The sequence below is a fragment of the Phocoena sinus genome, chromosome 1 (genome assembly GCF_008692025.1).
Source record: "Phocoena sinus isolate mPhoSin1 chromosome 1, mPhoSin1.pri, whole genome shotgun sequence".
Classification (NCBI taxonomy): Eukaryota; Metazoa; Chordata; class Mammalia; order Artiodactyla; family Phocoenidae; genus Phocoena; species Phocoena sinus.
The window spans coordinates 149,194,479-149,215,069 of NC_045763.1; positions in this window are offsets into that span (position 1 = coordinate 149,194,479).

Below are 20,591 nucleotides of genomic sequence, written 5' to 3' on the forward strand. Positions count from 1 at the left end.
TCAGGAGACCACGAGAACAGAAGACTTTTAAAAGTCATTTGGGATAGGAAGTAAGACCTCTAAAGAACTTGCTAAACTGCTTTTTCTGGCAAGAAAGTTTGAGTGAATATCTGTCCCTGTCTTGCTGGATGAGGGGTGATGTGTGGGGACAGAGTTGGGTCACGGCCCCCAGCTCTTTATCCTCCCTTTCATCAGCTTTCCCCCTAAATATGTGTTGCACACATGATTTAAAAATATTAAATTGAAGAGATGCCAAGTCACGAGCCCTCCTGGGTGCCCAGAAGGCTCTGTCTGACACTGTTCCCGTGGCTGTGATTGGACTCGGATCTGCCACACTCTAAAGCCATGCCCTTTCCCCTGTATCTTCACATCTGCATTGTCCAGGGATGTTCTATTTCTTGAATTCTAGAACTTCATGGAATAAGAAGAAAGAGTCTCTCATCCTTCTGTTGAGCACAATTCGCTGTCCTCCCATTTCCAAAGCATTGTCTTCTCCTCATCAGGTCATCCTGAAACAAAAAGGGCCACACTCAGGAATCCCATTTTCACTCAACACCGGTAGATATTTTTTTAAGAACTGAAAAGTCTCCTACGAGCTGAATAGTATAGGACCACTTTGATTGCTTTTACGTATCTTATAACGAGGTATGTTTCATATTTGTATTGTTTCTTTCCCCTAATTTCCTCAGACTCATCTTAGCTCTGGCTACTGCTCTATGCCTTTTTCTCCTTGACAATCTATTTCCACTTATTTTCTCTTCATTCTTCAATTCAGCATGTTCTTCCACCCCAGCCATCCCATTCACCGAATGCCCAAATCACTGGATACATTTCATTCTTTACCTTATCCTCTCTTTAGCCTTTGACATCATTGACTACATCCTCATGTTTCTGAGGCCTCGTGGAATGAGTAAATAAAATTTAGGACCATAAAATATTAGAATAAATAGGACATTAGAGGCCATCAGACCAAATCAGTCAGTTTGGAGGGGAGGGGGAGAGTGACTTTCCAAAAATCATGGCTCCAACTGGTGGAGGAATTCCAGTGCCCACTTCCCTGTAGCATCTGGTCTCTCAGCCTACAGCACCTGGTATTCTATTCCAAGCTGGTCTCCCATCCAAGCATTATACAGGTCTGACCCTGACCAACTCCATGACTGACTGAGCTGGAGGATGTTCAAGGTGATAGATCTATCTTTTCTGTCACTTCACCCTCCTCTGCCTCCCAGGGGCCTCTAACCCCTCAGGCTGGCCTTTGGCTGATCATGACACCAGAGAATCAATACCAAGAGGAGAAGAAGATTGAAAGTGCCAAGCAGAATCCTTGAAGATGCCATGCCACGCTGATGAAAGTAAACTGATAAGAATTTTACTGCCCAGAGTTAAAGACCTCTGGACATTTATTCTGTAGTGTAAGACAGTTGCTAAGTTGTAGAAGGATATGTATTTGGGGGTATCTTCCACTTAAGCTTGTGAATTATCATTTGTGCAGATACCCTAGTCAACTCCCTAAATCTGCTTCTAATCAGTATTGTGGGTCCTTGCACTCTGAAAGGCTCATTCTATATACGGTACAGGTAAAAAGAAAAGACTTTTAGAAGAAAACAGGGAGGAAGGAAGAGAAGGGGGAAGAATAGTTCAACTTAAGTTATCCCCAAATGTGGCTGCTTTTGTAGCATTCAATACAGGGAAAAACTCCTCACCTTATAAGCAACAACAAATGGATCCTGAACTCCAGATTCTATTTGCAGAGATGGAGCTTTGTCCTTGAGCTTTTGGGAGGACTCTTCATGATGATGGAAAATTGGGGTGGAATCCATCATGTTGCATATACACTACACCTTGGGATCTAATCCAAATGGTGAGCAGCCCAGAGCTCTGATAGGACACAGATACAAAGGACTTAAAAGATGTAACTTTGTTTCTACAAACGCACAAAGTGTCCCCACGTTTTGAAAGGAGCAACCATGTTGAAGTGTTTTCACTCTTTCTCTAACTCACCGATGTTTTACTCGTGAACTTTAAATATTATAACAGCCTCACCCCTGTTGGCATCAAGCTTTTTCTTTTTTTTTAATCCAATTTTTATAGAGCAGCCAAGGGGTAGATTGTGCTTATTAAATTAAAGAAGATAATGCATGTGTAAAATGTTTTGCAAATTGTAAAACTCTGTACAAATCTTAGTCATTGTTATTATCATTTATTAACCAATGCTGATTCCCATTAGAAAGAGTTCGGCCAGTCTAACTCCCATCACCCTCAGCCTCATGTGCTGTTATCTCATGAAGTGGAGTAAGTCAGGAAGAAAAAAAAGCAATAAACCTTCCATATGCCACACACTCGCAGAAAGAAAAAGGACTTCCATTTAAAGATTCATTCAGCAAATATTTATCGAATATTATTTGTGAAAGCAATACAGTGGTGAATTGTAGTCTCCATCTCTAAAGACCTTCGTGCATTACAGGAAGAAAGACATTTTTAAAAAGCAAACAATCAATTCACGATGACAAATTGTGTTAAGTACTATATTTATTGAACAAATGAATAAATAGTAAATGAATTAATTAATGGTTTCTCCGCATAAGTGATATTTAAACTGAAAACTGAAGGATGAATAGGAATTAGCCAGGAAAAGAGCTTGGGGCCTTTAAAGCACTGGGAAAGACCAGTAAACTGGGTGAGCAAGGAGGAAGGTGACATGGGCAGAGGCCGGCGGGTGGTAGATCCCGCAGAGCACCGCAGGCCACAGGAAGTTTGTTCTGGCTGGGACGGCTAGCCTGTGAAGCTTTGGTCCAGGAGTAACTTAATCTGATTCAATCTCTAAAAGGATCACTCTGGCTGTTACTTCAAGAATGAAATTGGGGGGTGGGGTAGGGACACAGGGACTGAAGTGAGGGGACCACTTAAGCTATTGTAGGAGTGTAGATTATTGAGATCAGTGGCTTGGACTCGGTGGAGGCAGTGTTGTCGGAAGTGAGCGGACATACTCATGAGATACCTTGGACTTAGAATTAAGAAGCTTTTGATGATCGATTGGGAGGCGATGGAGTTGCCAAAGATCCCCTTGAGGTTTCTAGCCTGAGCAACTGAGTGGAAGAGCTTGGGAACAATGGAGGAGTTTGAGGTGGGTGGTGAGAATAATTTTAATTTTAGGAAAAAAAACCAAAAAACAAAACAAAAAAACCTTGGTCAGATGAGAGCAGCGTGTCAAGTCTGGAAAGTGAGATGGGTAAGACACAGCACTGCAACACCAAACTCCTTTTGCTATGTGACTGGTATTTAATAATGTCTTTAGAAAACACCTGGCATAGGATAGGGTTCTGTCAACTCTCAATAGACAGTACAACATGGCACAGAGCTCTTCACCAGGATCAAGGACCCTGGAAAAGAAGAAGCACCCTTTTCATTTGTAGGAATATGGTTTCAAGATTTCCCCAGTAGGCAGCATTTTCATATTGACTACGCTCTGATTAGTTGCTTACCTTCCTTAACATCACTGGAGGGTGTTCCCCATTTCCTTACTCTCTTACTTCTTTGAATAATGTTTTGGAGACCACCTCAGTTATGTGATAACAGTCTTTTTTTTTTTTTTTTAATTGTGTTAAAATACACATAACATAAAATTTACCATTTTAATTATTTTTTATTGTACAGTTGAGTGGTATTAAATACATTTATTGTTATATAATCATCACCACCATCCATCTCCAGAATGCTTTTCATCCTGCAAAATGGAAACTCTGTACCCATTAAACATTAACTCCCCGTTTCCCCACATCACTCTTGCTAATAGTGCTTTTAACATAGATGTAACAGCCTTCATTGCTTAGAAGGAAAGGTCTTCTGCCTTGAGTTGGGGTACATTAGACAGTTGGCAGTGGAGGGGAGACCCAGCCAGGACTCTGTCCTGGGTGAGCACCAGCTTTTCCTGGGTATCTGTCATCATGGCAGGTGGAAGAGAGTGACAGAATCCTAGGTGGGAACTTAAACTTGGAGGGTCAGAGCCCAGCTTCCGTTACAGTTTTGTCTCTCTGCCAAGAGACTCCTTATTGTGTCTCTCAGACAAAACCTTGGCATTTCTGTGTTTTTTTGTTTTGTTTTAACAGCTTTATTGAGATATAATTCACATAAAATACAATTCACCAATTTAAATTATACAATTCAATGGTTTTAGTATATTTATGGAGTTTGCAACCATCACCGCAGTCAACTTTAGAATATTTTCATCACCCCAGAAAGAATCCCTGGACACATTAGCGATCACTCCCCACCCTTTCCCCGGCCTCACCATGCTCACTGCTCAGTGCTAGGCAACTACTAATCTGCTTTCTTTTTTGATGGGTTTGTCTCCTCTGGGCACTTCACACAAATGCCATCACACCCTATGTGGGTTTAGGTGACAAAATATTTTAACAGAGGAATGCATTGGTCTTTTGCTAGGATCTCCCTTATTATGCAGTGAAAAACAACAGCCCTAACCCCAAATCACAGCCAGGTAAGCTGGGAGAATTGCAGTGTTAGAGAGGCTGCCAGAAATCCCCCCCTGGCCTTAGCCTTCCCCAGGGCTGGGAGATCAGGGCTTTAGAGCTTCCTATCTCATCACTTTCTAAAAGCATAAAGGCCATTCCTTCTGGTCTTGGGGGATTCCCTGGGGCTCAGTGCTCCAGGTGATGGGAAAGCCTCTGGCCTACAAGCACTTCAGGTCACAATTTTTTGCCCTTTAAAATAGAGGGAAGTTATAATAGAGGAAAGAGGGATTTCAGGATGACACTGAGACACGGGGCTTATAGCAGAGCCGAGTGACCAGAAAACCCCCCAAATGTCTCACGTAGGAGCCACCAGGATGATTTTCCCCTAAAAATATTCCCCCGCTGGCTTGGGAATCCCTCAGACAGCAAGTCTTTCCTTTGGGTGAATCATAAACTCTCCCTCCCTGTGTTTAGTGCTTTAGTTTCCCAAGCACTTGGGCACACATTGTTTTGCAATATCTTTCATTCTGTTGATTTTGATAGAGCACCACCCACCTGTTTGCTTGTAATGAGTTTGTTGAGGATGAGGTGCTTTGCCTCATTGGTGCTCCCAAAACAATTTACACTTACCTCTATTATAGCACTTAGGACCTTTTATTCTATTTGTTTACACCGTCTATTCGCCCCTTTAGACTATGAGCTACTACAGCAGAAGCTTCTAGACCCAGCACAATACAGGATACCTAGTAGGCAGATAGCAAAGGATGCCAGTGCTCACAACTTGTTTTACGGGAAGAAGGTAGGGCTTAATCTTGTAAGGATAGAAAGTGATTGACTGAAGAACGCTCGCTCTTCAATAAGGCACTTGAACCCAGGTTTTGTAACTCCAGATCCAGGGCTTTTCATTTGGCACTGGTGCTTATAGACATGTGTATCGTGGTTTGCAGTTTCACAACAGGCATTTATATATATCGTCTCAAGTGACCTTCATAATAGCCTTGTAAGGCAGAGACACAGTTTTAGAGGTTACTGAATAAGAAAACAGACTTAGAGATGTCAGAAAATTTACCGCGCAAACCAGCCCGAAACAAGGGCTTTGCAGACCTGTATTTAAAAGCTAGTTCTGTCCTTTCCGGCTTGTGATGTAACAGTTATTTCATCTCTATAATGGGAATTGTAAACTCTGCCTTGCAGAAGTTTCTGAGATTTACAGATAACGTAAATGCATTGCTTGGCTTGTAGTAAGCACTGCATGGCAGGTGACTATTATGATCGCCAGCTTGAAATTTGAAGCTAAAAGCTACATCTGCATTTTCTAAGGAATCCCTCTGCCCTTGTAGACCCTTGTTTTAAGATGTAAATGCCCTGGGAGGGACAATACTTTAAGTCTGGCACATCAGAGCAGAAGGTGTTAGGATTGAGTACTGGGGAGTTACACTAAAATACCCAAGAGGACTGAAACTCGGGGGCTGGAGGTGACAAAGACAGATTTCCTGACTTAATCACAGTTTTGGAGGTGGTCTCAGAGGGTGCAGGGAGTAGGATGGTGGGCAGCTAGACTGCCTCGATGCTTTCCTGTGCAGCATGCAGCACACACCCCTATAATTCCCTAGGAGAATGAGGTGAAGCCTGGACTCATGGAACCCATGGCTCGGGAGAAAGATCTGTGCGCTCACGCACTCCCTCGAGGCTGGGTGAGTGGGTGTCCAGAGCGGTTATGAACTAGAGAAGCATGTGCATTTGTTTGACTTTGATGTGTCAACACTTGCCTGCATATGTCTCCTTTTGCAATGTTTGTAAAACGAGGTCCTGGAAGATGGAGTGTTACCTCTTTCCTTGGCCACCCTTGGAATGAATAGCCTCATCACTCCGAATTCATTTGGTGTTTATGGGAATATCATATGTAGTTCTGTAGACATTCCCTAACCATTATAATGCAGTTACCATAGATAATGCTCTCCTAGTGCAATATGTTATCACCATTTTAACAACCTGACATACGATGGGCTCATATTATCACTTAAATGAAGCCATTAAGCAGCTAGAGGCTTCCAGGAGTCAGATGTGAGAGCATCCAATGGACAAAGCTGTGCCACTTCCAGCACCGCTGACTTCATCAGCTGGAGGGGAGGACGCAGCTCTACCTGGGGGTCATCCAGCTAGCTGGCCAAAGGCTTGTAAAACAGTTCCCTTCGGAAGCTAACTTGGACCCCAGGCCCTGAGCTAAGAAATAAACTCTTGCCTTATTACAACTCTTCTTTAATGTAGAAAAGAAATGTTGGTGCCTAAGAGCAAAGCAATGAGATATAATCAAATACACAATTCCAGCTACAGAGTTGAGTAGTTGAGATCTGAGGGAGGCGGCAAACTATTCAGAGACCTGAAATTACCACTTGCCCGTGGGGTTTGATTTGAAGCATAGTAAAAGCATCAACTAACATTTGTAAAAATGCATGAGGTTGACAAACTCTTATCACATATACTATACTTTATTTGATCTTCAAAAGCACCCAGTAAGGTAAACATTATTATTATCCCCATTTTACAGGTGAGGAAAGGGGGGTTATTTTCATCAAGTCAGCCTCATAGGATTATAGGAGGAGTAAACAAAATAATGCATGTGAAAAGCCTAGCATTTCGTAAGCACTCTCCATATATTACTTTTTATTAACTGAGATATTTCAGTGGGAAGTTTCCTTTGTCCAAAATCATCTCTTGTCTTCCTAGAACTTAATCCCTAAATCCCATCATAAAATCATCAGTCTGGTTGGTACTGGATCCATGAAATGGGTCTGTTGTAGGAGTCTGGCCCCCTGAGTCCAATTTCATAAACTGAACAGAGATGGGAGGAACCAGTAACTTGGGAGTCAAAAGAACTCACTCTAACTAAATAATTAAACTTCAGGATTAATGGGGCTTCACTTAAATACAAACTAGCAAATAAATTTTACAAGAGGTGATCTTACACCAGAAGACAGTAAGAAGTCCCGAACTCTGAGAGGTTAGGAGAGAGTTTGAATTTTAAAATTAAACAATTGAAAGTTTGTTCTCAGCTGGGACAACATAGACTTTTTTTTTGAAAGACTTTATTCTTTTAGAGCAGCTCATAGGAAAATTGAGAGCAAGGTACAGAGATTTCCCATTTACCTCCTGTGCCCCACACAGCATGGATTTTTTTTTAAAACCAGCTTCTAGGAGTTGGAAGGTGAGACAGAGAGTGAAGATCCCATGATAAGAGGGAAAGAAGGAACCCAACCTGAAGACAGAGAGGTGGTGCTGCCCTGCAGAGCTTAGAAGAGGTCATCCTAAGACCAGAGGCAACAGGGCCTCTTGTGGAAGCAGAAACATACTCTCTGTACACTGGGACAGTAATCCCGATGCCAGCCGGGCTTGTAGCCTCCTCAAAGCTTTGGGGAATTATGCCTAGAATCCTCCAGTTCCAAGGTTGAATTCCACCTGGCCCTCTGAATTCTGGGCACCCACTCTTGGTTTTGTCTCTTGCTTGGAGTTCAATGTTATCCTCTTCACATTTTTTATTTTTTTACTTTCTTTGACAGTTTATGGGATCATACAGGGGGTGGAGGTGGGGTTACAGTTCATAGTGGCTCCTACTCTATGTCCTACTTCTGCTCACTGCTGACCCCCTCATGCCCTTCCTTCAGAAACACATGGAATCAATATGAGACACTTCCTATGGCACATGGACCCATCTGCTTCTCTCCAGGGAGTTACCCTGTCAAACCAGTTTATTTCCATAGCCCCGAACTGTTCCCAACCTTGGACACCCCATCTTGGGAAATCCCAGTGGATTTACATTCAATCATTCTTATGTGCTTTAAATTTCCCCTCTGTATCTCTGTATTTCTTACAGGGCCAGAGTGGAGAAAAGAGGACCTCCAGAGGAAGTTAAAGGGCACTGCAGCAAACTATATGTATCTACTTTACAATCGTGGCCTGACACTAATCAGCTGTAAATGGCATTCACCTGAGGATGAATGACCTGGCAGACCTAGATTAAAGAAACAGACCTAGATTCTAGAAGAAGTGTTATGCAAAATGCTTAAGAGCCAACATGGCAGAAAGGAGCTTGCCAGCCATAGCACCCTTGAGGTAACAGGGTGCAAGCTCCTCCTTAGAGACACGTCCATCCTATGTTCATTTTATAGCTCTTCTGAACAGAGAAGTACAAGGAAGTATGACCTGGGGAAAACAAATTCAGTGCTCTTTTCTGGATCTGGTGGAGACAGCAGGCACTTTGGTGAGTCCTGACAAAAGGGGACCTTTTGTGAAAGGGGGACGTTCCTTGCCCACTGGAGCAGGTACCATAAAGAAGCCAGAAAAGGTTGTTGCCCCCCTCTGTGGTTAATGGGGTAAAAAAAAGGGCACTTCCTCAGCTCTGCAGCCTATACCATCACATAAATTGAAACAGACAGAATTACCACTGATACAAATTAAAAACAAATCAAAAGGGTGCACAGAGCTGATTCTGAGAGTTCAAACTCCATTACCAGCTGATTTACTGAGCAGTGACCTGTGATTGCTGCGGGGAGGTTTGGAGGAGTGAGGAGTCTCTGTGAATCCCATCAACCCCATTGCCATGTGGCACACCAGTCAATAAGCTATTTAATTTAATGGGAAATGGTATTGACGAGCCGGAGAATGCAACTCACAAAAGATGCAGCTGCAAGGAACAGATAAAGTCTTCAACCTGGCCTCACTCTCAGGGTATCCACCCCTCGTCATCTCTTTTGTCAGATTCAGAGGAGGGATCCATGGGATTTGGGGGGGTATCAGGGCCCCAGGGAGATGGTGCTTAGGAAGGATTACCAACACTGAGAGATGGACTCAGCAAGAGGTGGATTGGCGGGGAGATTGGTAAGAAAATGGGAAACAGATCTTCTGAACTGAGGACAATGCTATTAATGACCTTTCAGAGTGAAGACAGTCAGCAAGGGGGAGGCCCATAATTCCAGAGGCAAACCCACCAGCTACATCCCCAGAGGAGAACGAACCCATCTGTTTGTATTACTCTTTTTTATGTGTCAGATCAGGAGTGAAATGCTCCCAGAACAAGAAGCACTCTTTGCCCATCACAAAATTGAATCTGAGAAAACCAAGCAGGTCACAAGTACCACTGGGGCTGCAGTGGGAGAGGCAGGGGACAGTTTTAAAAAGGGAACAGACATATAAAAAATTAGGACTGGAAAAGTCCTAGGAAAGAATCTAGTCCAATGCCTTCCCACCAGTTGTGGAAAGTGAGTCTTAGAGAAGGGAAGTGACGAGTATAAGTCAACAAAGGAAAGGAGATGGAACTGGATCATTTCACTCCACATTCAGTGTGATTCCCACTGCTGTGAAGAGTGTAACAGATACAAGTGAAGGTGTAGGACTTGGACCATTCCCAGCCTTAGCACACACTGAGATTTAAGATATGAGTTTTAAAGAATAAACATAAAAGTGCTAGTTGGTAGAGTTATCAGACTAATAATTATTTATTAAATCAACATAGAGAGTTTATTTGTGTACTAGGTATTATTCTGAGTGTTTTATAAACATTAGTCCCTTTAATCTTCAATACAACCCTATAAGAGAGGTAATATTTTTATCCCTAGTTTTAAAGATGAGGAAATCGAGGTGTGAAGAAGTTAAGTAACTTTCCCAGGGTTCCCTCAGTAAACAGAAGAGCTGGGATGTGATGCAGGCAGATGGCTCTAGAGTCCATAGAGGTGCTATGCTGCTTCCAATAATAACAATATCAAGGCCCATTGGTTGGAGCTTACCAAGTGCCAGGTATGCTGCAAAGTGTGGCATTATGTAAATATCAAAACGATTCCATGAGGTAGGTGTTATTATCCCCACTTCACAAATAAGAAAACTGAGCTCAGAGAGATGAAAGAAAATTACATAGGTCTAAGGGCTATGAGGTGCCAGGGCCAGGACTCGAACCCAAGTCTGTTTGACTCCAAAGCCCATTCTCTTAACTACTATTTAAGAGTGTTCTCCCCACCCCCAATCAGAGGAACTGGGCTCTAACCTCAGCTTTCACACGGATCCATCATGTAACCAAATGTTATTTTCTCATTCCTGAGTAAATTATTAACCTCTAGGTGCTTCAATACCCTCATTTGTTGAGCGGAGGAAACCTACCTCTTAGGATTGTTATGAAGATTAAATGATATAAATGTATTCATTTATTAACAAATATTCATTGAGCAGCTAGTCTGTACTAGGCACTGGTCTAGGCACTGGGGTTTAATACTCCGGGCTGGCTGACTTGAGTTTCTCAGTAGTTGTGTCTTTGAATTTGTATTTTGTAAGCGAAGCCTGATGGAATGGTGGAGCATGCATGGAAGCTTAGAGCCTCATTCTCATGTGTGGTCCTGACTCCCTGAAACAGGTGATGACCACCTGCTCCCCTGCTCCCTGGGGCTCTGACCCCACTTGACCTCCCCCTACCAGCTCCCTTCCAGGGACCATGCCACCCTCTGTTGCCTGAGAGAGTCTGGCTGAAGATGTGAAATGGGTAAGGTATGGGTGTGTCCGGTGGTATCTTTGGTGAGAGCGTGACAGTAGCCACTCCTGCTCTGGGCTGGTAGTGACACTGTGTGACTTGGCAGGTGACCTGTCACCACCCCCAATCCAGGTAACTAGAGCATCCCAGCACAAAGGTTTTGCTATACTTGGAGGTTGTTCATCTGCCATGGATTGGGGTAGTGGGCCCATGAGAAGGGGATATGCCTGACTTGACTTCTATGACCCCTGGGTGGCACAGTGCATCAGTCAGCAGCTGGAACCTGGAAGCCCATGGACCTCAAGTGCCTCAAGTCATAGTGGAGGCACGTGGGCACCTGTGAGGGTCGGCACTGGCCTAGTGAGGATGCCTGTACCCAACAGAATGCAACATTAAACAGCAAATAAAAACCACCATGATGGGCCAGGAGACCATGGAAGAAAAGAAAAAGTTTAATATTTTAGTACCTTGAATAACACTTTTTTCCCTGCTTTTTGAATAAGGGGACCACATTTTCATTTTATACCGGGTCCCTGTATTAGTTAGCTAGGGCTGTCAGAACAAAACCCCATAGACTGGGTAGCTTAAAAACAGAAACAGAAATTTGTTTCCCACAGTTCTGGAGTCTGGAAGTCCAAGATCAAGGTGTTGGCAGGGTTGGTTTCTTCTGAGGCCTCTCTCCTTGACTTGCAGATGGCCATCTTCTCACTGTGTCCTTCCATGGACATATTTCTCTGTGTATGCACATCCCTGTGTCTCTTTGTGTAGCCAGATTTCCTTTTCTTATAAGGATACCAGTCAGATTGGATTAGGGCCTCCCCTAAATGACCTAATTTTAATGGGAATCACTTCTTTTAAGACCCTGCTTACAAATATAGTCACATTCTGAGGTTCTAAGGGTTAGGTCTTCAGCATAGGATTTTTGAGCCCATAACAATCCCTCAAATTAAATAGCTGGTATTGTATTGAAGTGGAAAAAATATTCTGTTCTTATAGAGCTTACTATCATATGCAAGGAGATAGGTAATGAAAAAGTAAATATGCAGTATGCCAGCTGGAGATAGGTGCTATGAAGAACAGTAACACAGTTACTTTCCAGAATTAAACTGACTATAGAGTGATGGGGAGGTACTTGCTGTTTTACACAAGATGTCCAGGGAAAGCATCTCTGATATGGAAACATTTACACAGTGACCTGAAAGAAGCCAGGAAATGAGCCAGATTTATATCCAGATGGAAAAAGAAAAGGACAAAGTTTTAGAATAGCATCTGGCACATGGTAAGTCTTACATAAGCATTTGTCATCACAATCATCCTCATCACCATAGTATTCGTTATCACTTTTCTTAAACCTATTCTGCTGCAACTGATGGAGACCTACATGCATTTCTCAGTTCTTGAACAGTTTTGACCAAGACTGACCAAGTTCAAGGATACTCTACCCTACCAACAGGTGACGTCTGGAGTTAATCTTGTTGCTATGGGCTCAGTTCATAATGTACCCAGGGTGATGGAGCCCTATGTACCAGCTGTGCTCATTCTAGTGTCCCACAAACCCCTACTGAATGGCTTGTATTTATATAATGAAGCTGTGAGAACCCCTGCTTTTCTTTGATGGTCTATTTTCCAGGCAGGACTGAAGTTCAGCCCTTAACCCCATGCTATTTGTTTAGGGCCTAGCTCTTCCAACACCCCTGACATTCTTTTCTCTAGAGCAATGGTTCTCAACTGAAGGGGGAGTTGTAATTTTTCACCCCTAGGGAACATTGAACAATGTCTGGAGACATTTTTTTGTTGCAACTTGGGGGGTGCTACTGGCATCTAGTGGGCCAAGGTCAAGTATGCCACCAAACACCCTACATTGCCCAGGATAATTCCCCCAACAAAGAATTATCCAGCCCAAAATGTCAACAGTGCTGAGGTTGAGAGACCCAGAATAAAAATAAGGAACCAAATGCCAAACATAAGGCAGGGTTGGGGGAACAGGAAGGGATGTGCAACATAGGGCAAAGTGTTTCATTAGTGCGGAGGTCTACCCTCCCTACTCACCCCAATCCCTTTCCCTTCCATAGTCACCCTAATCCCTTTCTCAATTGCTCCAGGCAGTGCCTGGAGGGCTCCTATTAACAGATGGACCCCCAGGAGCTACAAACCTGACCTTTGGTCTTGCTCACTGTTTACCATCCTACTGCCCTACATCCCTACTTCCCTGAACACCCTTCAGACTGGCATGGTTCCATATGGGCTGGAATTCACAGACTCCTTTGGAGACTGAATTTTGTAGTTTCATTTCTCCCCATAGGAACAGACTGACAGCTGGGCATCTCACCATCCGAAATCAGGCTCAGTGCCAACACCCCATCCTTCCCCGGATGGCTTACTGCTAAGTCCACCCCAGGGATGATGCTGAGGTTGTTACCAAGAAAGTCAGCCATGCCTTTCACACCACAGTCAGATCAGAGCTCCACCTCAGAAAGAGTGTAAGGCTCAGCTTCATAGAGCAATTCTACAGTCTTATGGCACAGAATCTGTCCCCGCAACAATTTCTGCTACATGAACTCCTTTTCCACTCCCCAAATAACTGAGAATTTTCCCTCTTGCACCTTCAGTAATAGAACACCCAGAGATGTTCTTTAAGTTAAATCAGGCTTCCTCCTTACACATGGAGCATCTGTCCCTGGCCCTGCCTTTGAGCAGCAGCCCTCTGTGGGTTGTGGGTGAAGTGATGGAATGGTGGAGTATTTTCTCATTCATAAGTCAGAGGACAATGGTGCAGGGACTAGCCAGCCCCAACAGTGTCTGAGAGCTTTTGTGATCCCCGCAAGGCATGTTCCAGCAACCCAAAGAGTCCCTTCAGACAAATTTCTATGGCAACAGACAGCATCCAAGAGATGAAAGTTGTGTTCTGAATGTCACTAGCATCTCAGGAACCAATAACATAATGTAGGGTCTCTTAAAGATGGGGGTGGGGCAGAGAAGGAGAGATGACATTGGAATAGGAAGAATGTGTAGTGAGTTTGAAGCCTGGTTATTTATAAAGCCTGTAGAGTTTCTCCCAAAAGGGCAGAGGCAAACAAGAGAGAGAGAGAGGGAAATCATACCAACTACTAAATAAAAACGAGATGTGGGGGAGAGGAGAAGGCAAGCAGCCTGAGGCAGAGTGTTCCAGGTGTGGAGTTGCTTCCTACCCTCTGCTTTGTCTTTCTCACCTTCACCCAGAAATGATGTTGTTGCTTCTTAGAAAATGTTAAAGAATTGCCTTGAATTCAACTGTGGTAGCAAAGAAAGAGGGAGGGAGAGATTACATAACAGTCTTCCAACCTTGAGAAACTCTGTGCCAAAGGGGGTATAAAACACTGAACTTATAATCAAGAGGCATAGATTAAGTTCTATCACTGTTGCTTTTGGCCACCTGGTCCTGGCCAATGATGGGACCTCTATAAACTGTGGTTTCTCCATAATAAAACCATAATACCACTCTGCCTCCACCAGAACCCATTCTGAGAATCAAATGAGATAATAACTGTGAATATGTTTGTAAACAGTAAACCATCAAACCAGCCGTTCCCATGTTCTCTGTAGAACATTAATTCCATGGGATGGAAGTGAGATTCTCAAGTCAAAAAAAAAAAAAGAAAGTCAAGTTAAAGGGCTGCTCTTGTTGTTTTAATTGTGGGATTTGTGAATATCTTTCCAGAATTAAACTGACTGTAGAATCTTTTCCTGCTGAGGGCCTTGCATGACTGATGTTGCAGAGTGCGCTTTAGGAAATATTTCCCTGTAGAGACATAGGAAGTAATCACACTCTCCTTGGCTGCCGTAGGAATGACAGGGATGTGCAGAAGAGAGGGGTCAGGTGCCCTGGCAACAAGAGAAAGGGACCCTAGGACTTGTTACTCCTTTGATGAGTCTAATGCATATCAAAGTCTGAGAACCCCTCACTTTCTTCAAAAGTGCAGACCATATGGATGGAATTGTGCCCCTAGAAGATATGTTGAATTCCTAACTCCCAGTACTTCACATGTGACCTTGTTTCAAATAGGGGGCTTTGCAGAGGTAATTAAGTTAAAATGAGGTCATTAAGATGGGCCCTAATCCAATATGGCAGGCCTCCTTTTAAAAAGGGGAAATTTGAACACAGAGACAGGCATAGGGAGAGACAGGCTCTTGGTAACATGCCATGGGAAGATGAAGGCGGAGATCAGGGTAATGTATCTACAAGCCAAAGATTGCCAGCAAATCACCAGAAGCTAGGGAAGAGGCATGGTACCGATTCTCCCTCAGAGACTGCAGAAGGAACCAACCCTGCCAACACCTTGATCTGGGATTTCTGGCCCCCAGATCTGTGAGACAATAAATTTCTGCTGTTTAAGCCATCCAGTTTGTGGCACTTTGCTATGGCAGCCTTAGGAAACTGATACACCACACCTCTAAAGAACTTGGCAGGCCTGTACATCAACTTTTGCAAGGGCCTGATATGTAGCTGGAACTCAGTACACAGATGATGTTCAAGCTGGGCTCTACTTAATAAAATCACAATAAAATCTGCTGAAATTCCTGAGGCTTTTATTCTTCCTCTTGAGCTCAGAGCAAACCATATTTGAAAAACTAAGCAACTCTAAAGATGAGCTAGCTGTCTTCTTTGGGGGAAACACTTGTACTCATCCAGAGGAGGATAAAGAGGATGGCGTACATTTGCGGTAGTTGAGATAATCAAATCTCTTCAACAAATACACACAACCAAGCCATGGCAGAGATGTGGGCCAGGTGTTTCCTCAGCAGGACCGCTCTGTGGGGTCTTGACTTAAAATGTGATTATGGTGTCCAGTATCTGGCAAGGAATGCATGTCTGAAAAACAGGAGGAAAACATGGTAGTTTAGGCCTGAGTGGCTTCTCATTGAGTTTTAAATACAACTTCAGTTAATTTTAGCCAGTCTTCAGAGAACTAAAAAGTTATTCCAAGTGCTATTTGACAAGGAATCGTTAAGAAATTGCTTTTTTTCTAAGATAGCCAATCCTTACAAATATTTAAACAATATTTTGGTACATTTCCCTATGACTTCTGACAAGGTCAAATATTTTCCCTCTCATGGGAAATGTTTTCAGTGCCAACAGTGTAAACACAGAGTCTTTAAATTGTGTTTGTCGGCTTTTAATTTCAGGGAGTGTATTAGCACTCTGCCATTTCCCCAAATTTTCTAATATATTATATTGAGCAAATACACTTTTTTCATAAACTCTGGCAAATGGAAACATAATGTGGACAGAATAACAGCTTCCATTCTGTCCAGACTTCTAGAAAGCTCCAAGATAAATTAAATGCTCAATATCAACAATTGTTAACTTTTTTGCTTCCTCTATTTTTTTAAGTACATGATTTTTTATTTCCATTTTTAATGCCTTATTTTATCATTAGGTCTCTGAAGTTTTTCTTAGATCTCTTTTCTGAGCTCTAAACACCAAATATCCAGCAGTCCAGCATATATATATATATATATATATATCTGTCCAGCCTGGATATCTCACAGAAACTCAAGATCAAGACTACATTCAAAATCATGGTTTTATTTTTCCTTCTAAAACAGACAATTTTTCCTGCATTTCTGTCTCGGTGACCATCATCACCATTCACTCACTTTCCCAAGCCACATATTTGGGAGAACTTCAGATATTTCCTTCTTTTTAACTACCCACACTCAATCCATTACTATTCTGTTGACCTTGACTTGGTATTTCTCAAATCAGTTTCCCACTATGTGCTGCATCTACCTTTATTCAGGTCTTCCTGGATCACTGCAATGCCTCCTAAAAAGTTTCCATTCCTGTAATTTATTCTTTAAAAAAAATTAACCCAATGATGTCACTCCCTATTGAGAAGCCTTCCAGGCTTGTTTTTGTCATGAGGATGGATTTAGGGCCCTTTAGCATGGCACAGAAGGTCACCTCTCCAGCTTAGTGTGGTACCCAAGTTCACCTCCTCAGACTAAGGTGGGTCACATGCTCACCTCCACAGCATCAGGCCTCTTAGCACAGGGCACTGGCTCACCTCTCCAGCTTCAGGCTGCAGCATGCACACATGAACACCTCCACAGGCTCAGGTTTCACTTTGCTTTAGACTGTAATTTATGCCCCAGACATTTTGAATTACCTTCAAGTTAATGATGAGACTCCATCTAAATATACACAATCTCTGAGCCTCCTCCTTCTGGGTCAGCAGCACCACCATTAAATATCTCAACAGCTCTGACTTGACCAGAAAAAACAGTGTCTCCCCAAAATCAAGTGTCAGAAGAAAAATACACTGCAGGCCTTTGGACTTGCTGTTTTCTTTTCCTCGAATGGCGTTTTCAAACCCGGTTCACCTGGATAATCCCTCTTCCTTCTCCGAGACTCAGCTCAGGCATCTCTTCTTCCTCTAGAAAGGTTTTGCCATTTCTTGTTTCCCTTTAAGAGTTGTAGCTTCTTGCTTGTGTGCTTCCAATATATCTTTTGTGTGGTTTTACTATATCTCTTGCCTCTGTGCTGTAATTGTATGTTACTTTATACTCACCATTGGTTTGAACACTAAATTTTAAGTTCCTTGCCTTGAAAGCAAGAATAGTTTTGTATCACTTCTATCCCCAGAATCTAGAACAGTGACCATCACATAATGTGAATTCAATAGAACGTTTTCCCATGAAATGAACAAATGAGAAACTTCATGGAATTATATGAGTTATAATAGCTAAATATAAAATAATAGCCTTTAAAATATAAGGTCATACCACATACAGCTGGTCACAATTACTACTGATCTACTTTATTGCAAAGTAGATTGTGTCTATGAATATGTCTACTACCAAGGCTATGATGTTCCCTATGTAAATCACATGTAATTAACTAAACTAGGTTTTTACTTTCTATACAGCAAAGCCTTAGGATAAATCATTGGCTACAAAGACACCGTCTCTCTGCCTCTGAGATACTTATATCTAGATATAAGATACGACTCTATTTTACAGATAATGAAACTGAGGCATTGAGAGAATAAATAACTTATAGAAGGTCACTCAAGGAATAAGTGTAGGATGAAGAATCAAATTTGGGCAGTCTGCCTCCTGATTCAGACTACTTTCCATTTCTACTGACTGTAAGATATTAAAGGGGAATCTAAAGAATAACATAATTTTTAGCTCAAAGTTGTATGAAAGCTATAGGAGGTCAAAGAAGTAGATGGAAAAATTCATCATGGAAGAGCTAGTATTTGAGTTGGTCTGAGAGAACTGGCTCCACATATACAAAGAAAAATGAGAGGTGTTCCCAGAGGAGGAAACAGCGTAAATTAAGGCTCATGCTTAGACAAATCATGTAAAACATAACAAGAGTACTAAGTAGAAAACAATTATTCAGAGACAGTAATTGTTAAAATAGTCTTAATCTATTTTCTCCCAGAGTTTTTTTTTCTTCTAAATGCATAGATTTTCTGTTGTTTGTTTTGAAAAATTGAGATCATATCAGTTTTTGTTTTTAAAAATTGAGATCATATCATATGCACAATTTTGAATCCTACTTTTCTTTAACTTGTGTACTAATATAAGCATTTTCTTGTTATAAAGTATTTGTATGCATCATTTTTAATGGCCCCCAGATCATTAAACAGATGCATGATAGTTTAATTAAACATCTCCCTATAGTGGAACACTTAAAGTTCTTTACAATTTGTTTGGATTCGAAATGATGCTACTAACATCTTTGTCCATAAACCTTTTACTTTTTTTACTCTTATATCCTTGTGATAAAATACACAAGTGGAATTCCTAGGTCTAAAGTTACTAATTTTTTACTGTTTTTTTTCCCTCAGATAATTAAACTAATACTTGCTGGAAACAGGGTCTCAGAGCTAAATGAGTTAAAGTTGCTGTCCTCAGGATCTGGCTTTCTAGAGGAAAAGTGAATAAATAAGCATAGACAAATAAACAAAATCCAGTAGGGAAAATGTCTTAATTGAAAGGAGTATAAGCAAAATCTGGGGGACACGTGAAATAAACAAAGTCTCTGCTGGGAGAATATGGAACATGTCAGAAGGAAGTGACTTCTGAAATATGTTGTTATTAGCTTAACTTGACACTGAGTTGGGGGAGACAGCTGTTATTTCTGATCAAGTCAGAACCGTTAAGATATTTAAAGCTAGTGCCACCAACCCAGAAGAAGGAGGCTGGAGACTATATATTTTTAAGATGCACTTGCCTGCATTATTAACTAATTTGATCATAATTATTAACTCATGTAACCAAATTACTAAATACAAAACACTGCATTACCTAATCCCCATTTGAGGAAGCTCAGTGCCTTGCTGGCATTGTTCAACTTTGTACCATTTTGGGAAAAGTGAAAGAAACTGGAAAGAAGCAAGAAACTGTTTCTGTTTTGGATGATTCTGGCAACAGTACCTTGTTATAAACCACAGAGAAAAGAGAGGAGAAAGCCCTAGGGTTCCTATGACTCTTTCCTTCACACTCACCCTCTAGGCAAGAGGTTTCCAGACTCTCTCAGTTTATGTGGCCCCCTTAGTGTCTCAGTAATTACTTTCATGGCATTCCTAAGGCAGAGGAAATAACTAACTGTTCCATTTATTAAGCAGTTAGGTTAAATACATACCTAACTAAAGTTAGGTTAAATACATAATGTTATTTAATGTCCTAATAACATAGGAGCCATTTGAAAAATAATACACATTAATTGAAAGAAAAAATTATTTGCACTTTATTCTTAAAAAAACTGCAATTACTTGCAAAGGAGACATGTACAGAATTCTCAAATCTTGGAATCAGATTAAACATCGCCACTCTTATCTCCTGATCTTTCCTGATTTTAATGTAATACTTACTTTTTACCATAATTACTACCATAAACACAACTTCACAAAGATATGAGGGTGCCTTGCTTGTGGGAATGTAAAATGGTGCAGCCACTGTAGCAAATAATATGGTGGTTGCTCAAAAAAATTAAACATAGAATTATTACCATATGATCCAGCAATTCCACTTCTGGGTATATACTCAAAAGAACTGAAAGCAAGGATTTGAACAGTTATTTATACACCAATGTTCAAAGCAGCTTTATTCACAGCAGCCAAAAGGTAGAAACAACCCACGTGTCACTGACAGATGAATAGATAAAGAAAATGTGGCATACGTATATCGAATATTATTCACCCCAGAAAGGAAATTCTGATGCGCGTTGAAACATGGATGAACCTTGAAGACATTATTTTAAGTGAAATGAGCCAGACACAAAAGAACAACTATTGCATGATTCCACTTATTTGAGGTAACTACAGTAGTCAAATTCATAGAGACAGACAGTAGAATGGTGGTTGCCAGAGGCTGAAGGGAGGGGAGAATGCGGAGCTGTTGTTTAATGGGTACGGAGTTCAGCTGGGGATGATGAGAAAGTTCTCTAGGTGGATAGTGGGGATATTTGCACAAAAACATGCCTATACTTAATTCCACTGAACTGTACACTTAAAAATAGTTAAAGTGGTAAATTTTGTTATATACATTTTTTTTTTTTTTTTTTTTTTTTTCCGCAGTAGGCGGGCCTCTCACTGTTGTGGCCTCTCCCGTTGCAG